General features: G+C 41.8%; 1 protein-coding gene across 1 annotated transcript in view; it reads left to right on the top strand.

The window, feature by feature from the left end:
* NEXMIF (neurite extension and migration factor) overlaps positions 1-13,719 on the top strand; it is a 255,007-nt gene that overhangs the window by 159,519 nt on the left and 81,769 nt on the right. The window contains exon 4 of the mRNA XM_025214451.1: positions 13,230-13,385. The gene's annotated coding sequence lies outside the window, so the exon portion shown is untranslated. The remainder of the gene's footprint in view (positions 1-13,229; positions 13,386-13,719) is intronic.

Here is a 13,719-nt window from a genome sequence, read left to right as displayed (position 1 = left end):
ATGAAAGACACCTCGAAATAATCAGTGACCCAGTGCTTAAAACACCACATGGTATGTTGAGACCTCGATTCAAGCAGGTGATTAGCCTGATTCAGATGAGAGTTTTTCACCCCAGGTCGGTCTGAATCAGACATAGATTTGAAGCTAGGTCTCCCAGAGCTCATTCCAGTACTCTAATCACCAGACTTAGCTTTTCTTTCTTGGGCCTTGTCTACACTAAAAGTTTCTGTCAGCGTAATCTCTGACTGCCACAGCTGTGCCCAGAAAATTCCCTAGTGCAAGAGTTGATAATCTACAGCTTGGAGGCTGGATCCATCCTGCAGAACCATTGGATCCGACCCATGGAACTGGGGCTTCAGCAGTGGGGGTAGCTAGGTGGCTGAGAGAAGCAGTGGTAGTGGCAGCCAGATCTTAGCACTCACTTGCCTCAGATCTGAGCTGGGTCATTCCAACCCACCACCAGGGAACAGTGCTGACCGCTAACCTAATGTATGTATGGTTATACTGGTGAAACAGTGCTGGTTCTTGTTATAGCTTGCTTTGCTTAAGGTGATGGAATAAACTATACAAATAAGTCCAGCACTAAAAGTGTTTTGCTGGTATAGTGTACTGTACTAATAAAGCACTCCTAGCTTACACATAGCTTTACTCAATAGGTACTTCTCCAGTATCACATACCAGCAACCTGCTCCTTCTGTGGACACTTTCCACAGGCAAAGCTTCTCCCTATGGAATTACTTGTACCACCACTCCCCAAAAGTAAAATAGCAGTGCTGGTGAAAACATCTTTCTGGTATAACTGCACCTACACATGGGGCTTCTGTCAGCACAATATGTTGGTCACAGATCACAGCACTTCATACCCCTTGACTGATGTAGACATGCCTACAGAAGCTTGTTGGTAAACCTGGCCTTAGTCTCTGCTATTGGAGCTGTTGCACTTTGTATATATCACTAAATATTCATTCAGCCAGCAAGAGGGAGACTGAATCTGTATCCCACAGGATAGAGCTCTGCCTGGTTCAGAGTGATCTGGGATGAAGAACCTGCTCTATCAGGCAGAGCAGCCACTTGAACCTCCATCTCCAAGCCCAGTGCTATTGAATCTTTTGGGTGAGGGCAAGTGCTTTCTCTTGTATCTATTTCCATATATATAACCCAAGAGACTTTTCTGACAAAATTTTCATTGAAACCGACATATTCCTGCCAATCAGCCCCAATCCTGTTATTTCTAACAAGGGGTGTCAAACTAATGGTCCATAGAGCTGTGTTGTCTGGCCTGCAGGGTTGGCAGAGGGAGTGGGAATTCAGGGGTGGGATCTGCCACCAAAATCTGAGACATGAAGCCCCCTTGAAGAACTGTGAGAGCAGTGGGGGGGTGACCGATGAGGGGTGCATTAACCCCTACTGTTCATCCCACCACCCTGTCCAGATCCAGCCTGTGAGGAATCCAAGGGGATGGGGGTGAGTTTGACACATTTGCTCTAGACTGGTGGTTTTCAACCAAGGTTGCCTTGAGATCCTTTCAGGGGTGCTGTGGGGTGCCCTGCACTGTTAGCATTGCTAAGTGTGCAAACTTGATTCCCAGGATAAATCCACAAAGATTTCAATAGGAATTCATAGAGTTAAAAACATTCTGACCTATGGTGGTCTTTCTGAGTTCTTTGCAACTGAAAAGTTGCTTGTATTTTTCTGTAATCAAAAAACAAGCTGGCATTTTCCGAGGGATGCCTTGAGTTTAGCAAGGGATGCTTGGAGTCTAAAAAGGTCTATAGTTCTCCTGCACCATCTGGCACTGCTGCTGCAGTTTGTGGGCAGACAAAGAAATTATGCATAGTTAAAGGGGTGGAGAAGATACAGTACCTCATCTGGTCCATGGTAACTGTTTTGTGTGCCCACACCTATCCTCTAGTAAGTGGAAGCTAAACTGTGCTATCTTTGTCCTGTGTAATTCAGAAGTAAACTGCCCTGGTTTAGTTTTAACTTACTACAACTCTTTCAAGCAACATTGGCTACTGTAAATGTTCTTCCCCAGTGTGCAAGTCCCAAGATGTCACGTGTGGAGGCTGTGCATTACACGGCTGTCCCATTCACTAGAAAGTTTGGCCTAGGCACAAAGCCAACAAAAGTCAAGCATGACAAGTAATCAGAAATCAAAGAAGCCACCTGCACACAGCATGGAGCTGCTCACAGGGTTGGGGGGTAAGAGCACTGCCAGCATTTAATGCCCAGCTTTGCTGTTCGTTCCTAGTCATTGTAAGTGAGTCACTACAGCACAATGGCTGAAGTCCACCCCTCACAGGCATGTCAGAAGAAGTGGGCATAGGTCTTGAACTTGGTTATATGCCTGTCTGCCTTTCCCTTACCTTGCCAGAGGTTTTTGAGAGAAGTAGGACAAAATTCTCCTACTAGGACTGATAGCTAAGGAAGCTGTCTGTGTGGTGAAGAGGTACTCTCTCAATTAATAGGTGTTTTACTCTTCCTTTCTCCCACTGACATGCAGGAAAGGGGAATTTTCAGAATGGTGGGTCTAAAAAGAGCCAGATTTGGTGATTCCAGTACATGGGCAGAGAGCAATGTAGGCAGCCTCATAAAGCCAAAATGATTGTTTATGTCCTGTTTCTGAGGGTGAAATGCCCACCCCATGAATGGGGAGAGATCTCCACAGCTTGGTAGCTCACGCTGCTAGCTTCACTGACAAAAGCTAAAGAGGAAAATCGGGGCTTTTTCAAGCATTTCAGTCCTTTGCTGTTTCGTTAGAATGGACTCAGTTGGGGGAAGCGGTGGGGGCAGGCAGGTGGTGTGATACACAGGTGCTAGTGTCACATGCACAGGTATGACTGCATTTGTAGATATGTGCTTTCACCCAGCTTGGGAACTGGCAGTTGATGATTGTTACTTTAGAGGGCAGATAGTATTGTGAAAAGAGAGAGGAAGTGAACGTGTTTATGTGCATGTGCAGGCTCAGGCACTTGGATTTTACACTCAGGAAGACATATTAAAATAGAGCTGGCTTTCTGTCATTGGCAGCCCAGTTCTTTGTTGAGCCATGTGAATAATCCAGAGAAGAATTTGGGCCAACATGTTCAATTTTGGTCCCTTCAACCTTGATAGAATCTTTTTTAAACAGCTGGCAAGGGAAATTTACTTGACTGCCATTCTTTGCAGGATGTGTAAGAATGGATTCAAAGTACTCCATTACATTCCCTTTCCTCCCCCAGCTGCATGGTCTAAGAAATAAGGGGGAAGCCAATTTTGAAAGTGCAAGCGAAAGACTGTGAAAAGGAAAGTAGCACTTGCAAAGGCTGGTAAAAATGGAGGCTTTTTTTTATAGCACACAAATGTTACCTATAGCTATTAATAAGCTGCTCAAAGAGAACTACTTTTGTGCTGATGGCTGGAGAATATTTCCTGAGCAGCTAAAAATGTTGAGTATAAAAATATTCTAGTCATTGTCCAAGTGCTGGAATGTGCATTTCTGTTGCCATTCCTGAAAGAGGATGATTTGTCTTACATGTGGATTGCAACCTCTGTGCCACTTTTCATTTTAGCGTGGTGTGAAGTGAGGAGGTGCCATTGGTTCAGATTATTTTTCATGCTCATATAAACAGCAGTACATGCAGTCATGAATGAAGAGGTTACACTGTAAAACAGAAGATGAAGAGCTACTTTAATTGGAATATTTAATATAGTTTGTCACTTCAGTGTCTGATGAGGAATGCAATGATACCTTTGTTTCACCTTCAAATAGATGGCAGAATTTGTAGAATGGATTTAAGTTTTGCTATTAGAGAATTTGGTTATGCCATATTTACTCAAACACAAGATGAGGTTTTTTTTCTCTATTCAGCCTGGGGTAGGGGGGCGCCACTCATTGTCTTGGATTTGAGTACAAGGAGGTGGGGGCAGGCAGCTGCTTTGGTTCTGACCCTGCCCCAGGCTCAGGGGTGGAGTTGGAGCCACAGTCACTGTCCCCCACCTCTGCCCCACTGCCTACTCCCTTCCATCCCCTTCCTCATTATATCTCCCCACCTCCTGCTTTCCTGATGCTTGCCTCCCTGCCACTGCTTTCTTTGCTGTAGCAGTGGGGGTAGGGGAACAAATTTAGAATGACCCTCCAATAATTAGTTTCTGTACATGGAAAATTATAGCATTTATGAATTTTCCAGGTAGAGATTCTAATTCTGGGGGGAAGGAGCGGAGATCTTAAATTCAAAGTTATCTTGGATTTGGCTAGATATGGTATTTAGTAGCTATTGTAATGCAACTCCCCGTTTCCTTACACTTATAGTGATGTCATTATTTGAACTGTTTGGTTGCACAGAATGTCATCAAATGCATCATTGGTGTTTTCAAAGCAACAGAACATACCTGGGCCAGGTGTTTCCTAGGAAAAGTTGAAGATTGGCTATTTTGATACTTTGATTCTCTTAGAAGTTTGTTCCACTCTTGATACATGATAATAAAAGGCCTATTTTCCACTGCTCTTAAAATTGAAACAATATTGTTTCTGCCTCTGTTTATCATTTTTTGGTCCTATTGCTGCCATGCAATCAGTACCGTGACATGTGACAGGCTACAATCCAATGGTAAAAACACATTTCAGGGTCTATTACCTCTGCGGTTGTAAGAAGGGGGAGAAATCTTATGGTCAATAACAACATTATTAATAAGGAGCAATCAATCTGCATGATTCAGGTCAGGAGCTGTCAGGAAGGAAGTTTCTCTTTATTTACGGCATTGTGCCACTGCCAAGGAGCAGCATAGAGGGGTTATTTTTACTGGACGTAGCCATGCTGCTGAAGGCAACGTGTTTGAGTCCTTGGATCACTGAGGCAATTTGATATGGCAAATTCTTTGTCCTTTTTAAATGTGGAGTTGCACTTATAATCAAAGCAGAAAGCTTTAGATGTGCCTACAGTTGGAAATAATAATAAGTGGCTATTGTCATCAGAAATATTCTCTCTCAATCACTTTGGGAATCATGTCCATAGTGAAGGGACTATACTAGGCAATAGAGCTTTTGAAACTTGATTAAACAAAATGGATCTAACTTACACCCTCATAAATCTGGAGCATCTTATTTGAAATCATTGCAACTACCTTAGGGTTTTTCTAGTGTATTTTGAAATTGGAAGTTGGCCCTGTCTCCTCTTTAAAGTGTATTAGTATATGTCAGTGTTAATAGTTGCTGACTGCACCAAACAGCATCAGTATCCTTGCTCGGTGAGGGTGAGTTCCCAACTATCTCTTACACAGCACTTCTGTAGTGACTGAGAAGTTGCTTATTAAAAGTGGACAAGAATAACTAATCTGTCTTTCTAAAAATGCCCTGTCCCCTTGAAATGTAGGCATTAGTACAAGGCTGCTTTAGTTCTCCAAAATGCTGAGCTAATGGCTTTTCATGCAAGGCTTTTCCCTGGTGAAGTCTGCACATATTAACTCCATTTAGTCCCTGTGTTCAGTCTCAGGAATTGATTTGTATTGTCCTACTTGTCTTTCTGAAGTTCTGAGCTTTTCTTTCCTCTGTAACCACTTTAAACTGGTTGTACCCGTCATGTGCAGAATAGAGCATATCACTCATGATTTGCACCAGGCTTCTGCAGGGTGGAGGATATGTGTGTATTGTAGTCTGCTGCTGCTTACTGTTTTTTAATATTTATCTGTAACTGTGAATGGGCCCTGGGTTCATGTTGCTCTTCAGTAGAGCACTCGCATTCTGGGTCAGTATCCTAACTTGGCCATCTTTCTGGACTACATTTATTGGTAGTTGAAGTAAGCCAGACTGGTCAGAAGCAACCGTGCAGGTTCTCTCTGACTCAAACCCTCATTTCTTCCACTCAGATTGCTGCACCCACCTCTAATGATCCACAGTGTTTTGTAGAAACATCTTTGATACGGCAGATATTAGGTTAGGGTTCTATATGATTTGGAAGTTCCAATATTTTCTGTAGGTTTTTCTGTTTTGTTTTATTATTCCTTTTTGCAGCATCTATGAGACAGAGAAGAAAAACTGATAGAACTAGCCTTCAGTCTCCTCCTGAACCTGAGAATGGGTTTTTCAACCTTTGGCAACTCTAGGTGCAAACTAGATAGGGTGGGAGCGTTGCATGGATCTTTTCTTTGTCAGCAAAGAGGAGCGGTTCTTTGTGGGCAGCCCACCATCCATGTGTTGGGTTTTGCCTTATTCTTTCATAGCACAGATTTTATTTTTTTTAACTTTCAACCAAATCTGTTGCTAATTATTGTTGCCTAAGTGCTGGCACTATTACTTGCTCTCCAAAGTGCATCCATTCCACAGCACAAGGGGCAAAGACCCCCAAATTCAGAACAATCATGATTTACCGTTCAGCTTGGGCAAAGTGCATTTGTTGCCTTGGAAACAAATAGCAGCAGTGAACAACTAAATGAAATTTATGGAATCAACTTCAATAAATCTTGATTATAAATGTGTAAAAACATACACAATTTGATGAAGATATACAATATGCAGATGTGAAGGATGATAGTAAGTTATATAACTGCCTTGGATACATTTTTGGACTGCCAAGAACATGTTCTTTTAATTTTTTTTTTGTTGTTTCTGAGAGTGCTGTCTGTTTCTTTTCATAGATTTGGCATTTAGTTTTAATTTCCAGGGTATCTTTTGCTTAATTGGCACACTGGATGATTACAGTTTGCTGTTTTGTCTTTTGCAAACCCTAATTCAAATCTAACTCAGGATAAAAATAAAATTCAGAACTGTGGCAATAAAACAGAGTGGAATGTAGTGCAGTGTCACACGCCCCCAAATCGTATGCAAAATATAAAAAATTAATTATGTTACACTTATAAAGAACATATTCTCCTTCTATCCTCTATCCTGAACATGCATTACATCTCTTAAGCGAAAAGGATGATTTTGTGGTTAAAAATACAGCTTGATCACAGGCTTTGTGGTCCAACCAATCAGTCTATATATTTATAGAAATAATGCTGTTTGCTGTACACACAAAAAAGTACAATGAGATGATTTTTCATTGATGATCCTGGTTTTACCTACAACTTGGTAGAGGTTCAGGAAGGTCAGCTGACTTGTCTAAGGGTGATGCAGTGACTCTTTGGCCCAGGCCTGATTGGAATTCAGTGCGTTTCCTTGGTTTTTTAACTTCTAGCCAACATGTTGCCTGAATTTTATTTCTCTGCAAGGCTACATGGCCACAGTTCCATGGTACAGCCACTATCCTTCAAACCAAGGAGGATTACCCAGAGATTGTTGTATTCTCTTGACTTCTCAAGGGTTTTCTCTACAAATGTGATATTGTAGCTAATGGCAGCAGTTGCTTCCTCCCTTGCTCTGGAAGTCTCCCAAGGCTTTAGTCAGTCCGGGGACCAAGTTGTCAGTAACCAAGCCTGAGCGTCTGCCGGGAAATTCCTAAATGGTACACTCCTGGGAGCTTCCTAGTCAAGCTTCTCTGTGAAGACATCTGTTGCCTTTTAGGTCTGTGAAGAACTTAGCACAATGACAACATTACCAATGGTAAATAGGAATTCAGAACACTCTGCATGCTTAACCACATGGCCATTTAATGTTATGTTTTGTTCTTTTTTCCCTAGTCCTCCCCTTTCCATGCTCTTGGGTTGCTCCTGGCCTAAAGGATAGATAGGATCCTTTTCTTCAGAGACTGTTCCAGTACTGTCCTTAGGTTATCTGTGATAGAGATTGAGCCCGTGGTTTAATTTTGTCATAACATATGAATTTTCATCTGACATTACTCTAATGACATTCAAGGTCTGATCCTGTGAGGTGTAAGTGTCCTTAGCATTCATTGACCATGCAGTCAGGGCTTCATAAGCTCAGACCTTGAGGTTTCATACTGAGTTAGAAGAGCCCTACAAATACAAAATATCCAGCCACTAATCATTTCAGGTTCTGCACCAGTATCAGCAACTGCAAGAAGGTTAACTAAAACTGTGTGTACATGATAGAATATGCACAACTGAGCACTTGTAGTGAGATAATTATAATACATTTTAATTTATTTTTACTAAGCATATTTCTAATCTCAACTAGTATAAAAATTCAAGCTTCCCTCGAATCAAGATGCAGAATCCTGTAAATCTGAAATGCTTCCTTCCAAAATTCAGTGCACATATAATGATTTTTAAACTGCAGTCTGATGTTTACAGAGTGCTGTAGCTGTTCTTCATTAACATACAACTGTGTAAGGCGGATTGAACTCCATTAGGAGCTAAATTTAGTGACTTGCTAACTTCTTTTTGATATGTTTTTATAATTTCATTGTATTATGACACTTGGTTTCAAATTTGCATGAGTAAATGAGCCTCTCACTAAGTCAGGTAAAAAGATTTTTCACTTATCTACCATGAAATAAGGTGTTTAAAAAAATAGTAAGATTAGAGAGTGATGCATGTTTGACACATTTATATTTTTCAGCTGCGTTGACTGAACATTTCTAAGCATTAATGATACAATAAATCTATTTGTACTACATTTAATGGGCTAAATAATTTAACATTACAAATAATTTTATAATTAGCTTGCTATTTTGTTTAGGAACAATATTTTTTTTTAAATTCAGATTTACCTTTAATTTAAATACAAACCCTGAATCTCTTGGTGTGGTAATTCAGTGACTCAAATCTCAAAGATTACATAGATTCATAGATGTTAGGGTCGGAAGGGACCTCAATAGATCATCGAGTCCGACCCCCTGCATGAAGAAGTTCTTCCTAATGTCCCGTCTAAATCTGCTCTCTGCTAGCTTGTGGCCATTATTTCTTGTTACCCCCAGGGCCACGTTGGTGAATAAATACTCACCAATTCCCTTCTGTGCCCCTGTGATGAACTTATTGGCAGCCACAAGGTCGCCTCTCAACCTTCTCTTGCGGAGTCTGAAAAGGTCCAGTTTCTCTAGTCTCTCCTCATAGGGCTTGGTCTGCAGGCCCTTAACCATACGAGTGGCCCTTCTCTGGACCCTTTCCAGGTTATCCGCATCCCTCTTGAATTGCAGCGCCCAGAATTGCACGCAGTACTCCAACTGCGGTCTGACCAGCGCCCGATAGAGGGGAAGTATCACCTCCTTGGATGTATTCGTCATGCATCTGCTGATGCACGATAAAGTGCCATTGGCTTTTCTGATGGCTTCGTCACACTGCCGACTCATGTTCATCTTGGAGTCCACTAGGACTCCAAGATCCCTTTCCACTTCCGTGCCACCCAGCAGGTCATTCCCTAGGCTGTAGGTGTGCTGGACATTTTTCCTCCCTAGGTGCAGCACTTTGCATTTCTCCTTGTTGAACTGCATTCTATTGTTTTCTGCCCACTTGTCCAACCTGTCCAGGTCTGCTTGTAGCTGTTCCCTGCCCTCCGTCGTGTCCACTTCTCCCCATAGCTTTGTGTCATCTGCAAACTTGGACAGAGTACATTTCACTCCCTCGTCCAAGTCGCTGATGAAGACATTAAAGAGTATCGGTCCAAGGACCGAGCCCTGCGGGACCCCACTGCCCACACCCTTCCAGGTCGAAGCCGACCCATCCAGTTCCTTTTCAAACAATAAAAATTAGTAGTTACACTTAATATTAAAGAGCAACTTTCCAGAGGAGGACTCTAATTGTTTATTTAGATAAGATTACTACAGTAAGCTAAATAATGTTGATTGATCAGTAAACCATTTACACTTAATCACCATACAGTACGTATTTACTCCCATGTAATATCACATCTGTTAATACGTTTCATTTTCAATTTCTGTTTTATTAACATACAATCACGGTTCATTCCATACCGACCAGGGCTGGGATTGGGTTTGACGTGGTAACTTGCAGGTGAATATCCTTATTTCTGATTACCCAGTTCCCTGGCTCTGCTAGTTTCTTTTGACGTCACTATTTTTCATCTCTGTTTGTTATTGATTTTTTTTATGCTGTGTCATTAGTAGTGACAGATGCTTTTAATTAAAAAAAAAAACACAAGAGGAGAGCATTCTAATTTGGCATGACATTATGAGACAGAAGGGCTCCTGGCATGTGAGGTACATAAAAGGTCATCTTCCATTGCTACAGCCTTTTGGAATGGTGGAATTAAGTTCAAACTTGGGATGTTTTTGAAGTCTTAAATCTCTCTGGGGATGCCTTTCATAACATCTTCGAACTGGATAACACTACAGTAAATGAAATACACTGCACTGGATTAAAGGGTTATTTCCCTTGTGTGTCAAGCTGACATAGAATACTAAACCTCAGGTTGCTCCGAAGTCATCTCTATCTGCTGATACCCCCTCTCCTTTACATAACAGCTTGCAGAGCTTTTGCATGGAAGTTTGTGATTATTTATTCAGCTTCACTGCTTTGTGAATGTGGAACAATTTTATGCAGCAAGGAACCAAAATAAAGCAACTAAATGGGAGAAATCTAATGGGCTTAAAAATGTGAAAGAACTGATGCAGGGAAGAGCAGAGCTGCCTCTTCAGTTCCATTATGCTGCTCTATAATTTATACTGAAATACAAAATATAGATCTGTCTGCATTGCCACTCATATGTTTAGCAGCGCAGAGCTTGTGCTAACAACTGGGTATGATATATGCTCCTGTGGTCTTATCTGACTGTAGCAACAGTTACAATTGGTTAAGGGCCATTGCAGTGTGTTTTGTTGTAGAACAAATGTTCATTTTGACTTTGAACTTGGTATGCGCGTAGCCTGCGCAGATTGTATTTAGCATGGGGCAACCAAATCGGAACCATCTGTGCAGTGTTGGAGCCCTGCCAGGGATCACCATGGCTGAGCCCCAGAACAAGTATCTGTTTTCTCGACGTGGGGAGGAAGGAACTGGGAAAGTTAAAAAAGATGTGCCACTTCAAATGTTGGCCAGGAAACCTGAATCAGCAACTCTTGTTTCATCTATCATGTGCTGAAGCCTATTGCTCTGCGAAGTTGAGTGAGATCCCATGTTGGCAGGTTAAGTTAAGCAGAAATAGGACCTCTGAGTTCAAAAAGCCAAACTCCAGTACAGCATCTTTCAACTCTTTCTGAATGCTTATAAATCCCCTTCACTGCCTTCCTCCCAGGTACTTAGCACTCTGAATAACTTAAAGAACTTTAAGGGTAGGCTGAAATATGAGTTGGGGAGTCTATACAAGGCTAACTCTAAGCTCAGTAAATTTCTGACAGGTAAAAATGAACTCTTTCTTCCCCTTTTCTTACTGGATCCAAGTTAAGCTGGAGTTATACTGTTAGAAAGCTGAGAGTGTCCTTGAACAAAGGGGCATGGACATGATAAAGTGCGTATTCTGTGCTCTTGGCAGGCTTTGGCATAAACAGTATGGCACTGTACATAAGCATACAGACCCGGCGAGTATGTTTCTACCTGGCATGCTTATCATGCATTTCTCTGTAGCTCAGCCCTGTCTTCATAGTTCTTACTGTCTGGATACAGTTACTAATATAAATTCCCAAACTTGTTGTAATTTCACCTTGTTCTGTAATGAGCTGCTGGTGCTTGGTGTTGATGGCTGTTGGGACTCTGACTCTCAAGGCTCTTTCCTCCCCCTGCCCTTGATAGACATGCTATAATAAGGTTACGAAGATGGAAGGTGCAGCAGACCTCTGGGAAACACTGTCAGGCATTCAGACTTTTCCTGGGGGAGGTGATAGCAAAGGCCCAGAACCAGACCTGGGGATGTCAGGTTTATTTTAGCTGGCTCTTCTTTTCAAGCAGGAGTACACATGGCTAAACCTGTGCAGCTGTCCCTGCCTGGAGGCCCCTCAGCCTTCTGAAAAGGCCAACAGCACCTGCTATTCCACTCAAATAACAAAGGTAGCAACAGCAACAACAAAAAGCTCTTCCAATTTACCTTAAAGGACTTTTTTTGTATCCTTTCTTTGCAGAGTGGTACTGTGATAAAATAGTCCTTTCATAATGGGCCATATATGTTGGATTGCGGCTAAGGTCATAAAAGAACCATCCAAAATACCAGCTTGTAACAGATGTTTTCTTGCTTGTGGCTGCTGTAAAAAAACAAGTGGGAGAATTTGTCTTTGAAATGCTATTTTGATGAGCATGGGAAGTTAGACTACAGATTTGAGACTTGAAGGTTATGACTTTGACTGTAGCCTACAGGAATTAGGCACACAAATCCCACTGAAATCCAATGAGATTTGAGCTTCTCACTCACTTAGGCTTCTTTGAGAAATTCCAGCTTTAAATATTTTTGAAAACTAACAGTGCAGGTGAGAAGTACTGGATGGGCAGGAAACTGAAATTAATTCAGGTGCAAGCTAATCTGGTCCAGAAAGCAGCAGTGCAAATGTCCCTGCATCTTGGCAGTGTGCTCTCATTGAGAACTCTCTCTCAGTGGACTGTACCATAGCCAGTCTTCTGTGTACTGTTATTAAGAAACCCAAATGCTAGGAATAGGACAGAAAGCACTAAGGCCTTTCACATGCAGCAGTGAACAGTCACATGGCTACATCACAGCCGCCCTGAGTAGACTCAGATCAGCAACCCAGATGTGAAAGTTTCTGCAGCCTATTGCCACTGCCCTGGGACACCCAGCTTCCAAGCGTCAGTGCTGTAAATTACAGGAGTTAGATGAATCTTTGGGGAGAATGAGGTTGCAGGCATGTTGTTAACTGAGTATTTGGTTTCAAGTCAGACCATTTAGTAGTTGATGTACTTTTTACCAGTGCTGTGTGTGCTTTCTATTTCAGATGTATCCTTCTGCTCATATGGTCTATTCCTCCATCATGTCCAATCATCTTAGCAGCCTCCTTGGCCCCCTCCTACACATCAACCCTCACTTAGGATTCCGGGTCCTGACTGTTCATATAAAACAGCAAGTACCTAAATATAGTCTTTAAACCTCTGGGAGCAGTTCTTGTCAGACCACACCTGGTGGCTTCGTGCTTATCGTGCTTATCTTTTTTTGTTTTGTGGGTTAACTTAAAGCCATAAATGAGGCCCCTCTCAAGTGAAACCTAGAATGAGCTGCAATCTGGCTACAAGTTGAATGCTAGGAGTGTCTTTATGGAAACACCTAGGGACAGAGCATAGTTTGAATGAGCAGCATTTTCCTGGAATATTTTTAAAAGAGACATCTCTTCAGGCATCAGGTTCATCTGTTTTCCGACTATATTCACATATAAACACCCACACACATTAACAATGTGGGAAATAATAGCTTTAGTTTTCTGTTGTCCATGAGTAATTCATATTACTTACTTTTTTAGGTTTACCTTTTATCTAACAATTTGGAAGCAGGAGGAAGGCAGGCGAATCTGGAAAGGATTCTGAGCTGGTTTGCAGGATCCTTGAATGGATAGTGGGTGTGTTCACGCCCTCAATCCCTCTGCCTGCACAAGAGATATATAATGTCTGAAATTCAGGTATTATTTTTAAATAACAAAAGTTATATTTTGTACTGAGTCAATATTACTGCTAATAGTAACATTTCTACTCATGGGCATTGGGTACCATAGCAGTGGGCCATAGCAGGTAGGGGCCTGGGTATGGAGTCAGGAGCTCAGGGTTTTATTTCCAACTCTGTCAATTAGCCTTTGTTCTTCTGTCATCCTTTAGTATCTCCAGTCTGTCAAATGGGAATGGGAAGGTCACCAGGTTTGTGAAGCAGTTTACATGTCAGAAAAGTGCTATTTAAGCAATATATATGGTGCTCATTGTTGTGAGCATTATTAAATATTTTTGTTTATATAGTGCTGT

This window comes from Alligator sinensis, unplaced genomic scaffold (assembly GCF_000455745.1).
Source record: "Alligator sinensis unplaced genomic scaffold, ASM45574v1 scaffold1196_1, whole genome shotgun sequence".
Classification (NCBI taxonomy): Eukaryota; Metazoa; Chordata; order Crocodylia; family Alligatoridae; genus Alligator; species Alligator sinensis.
The sequence above is the reverse complement of the archived record's forward strand: the minus strand, read 5'-3'. Positions and strand labels throughout refer to the sequence as shown.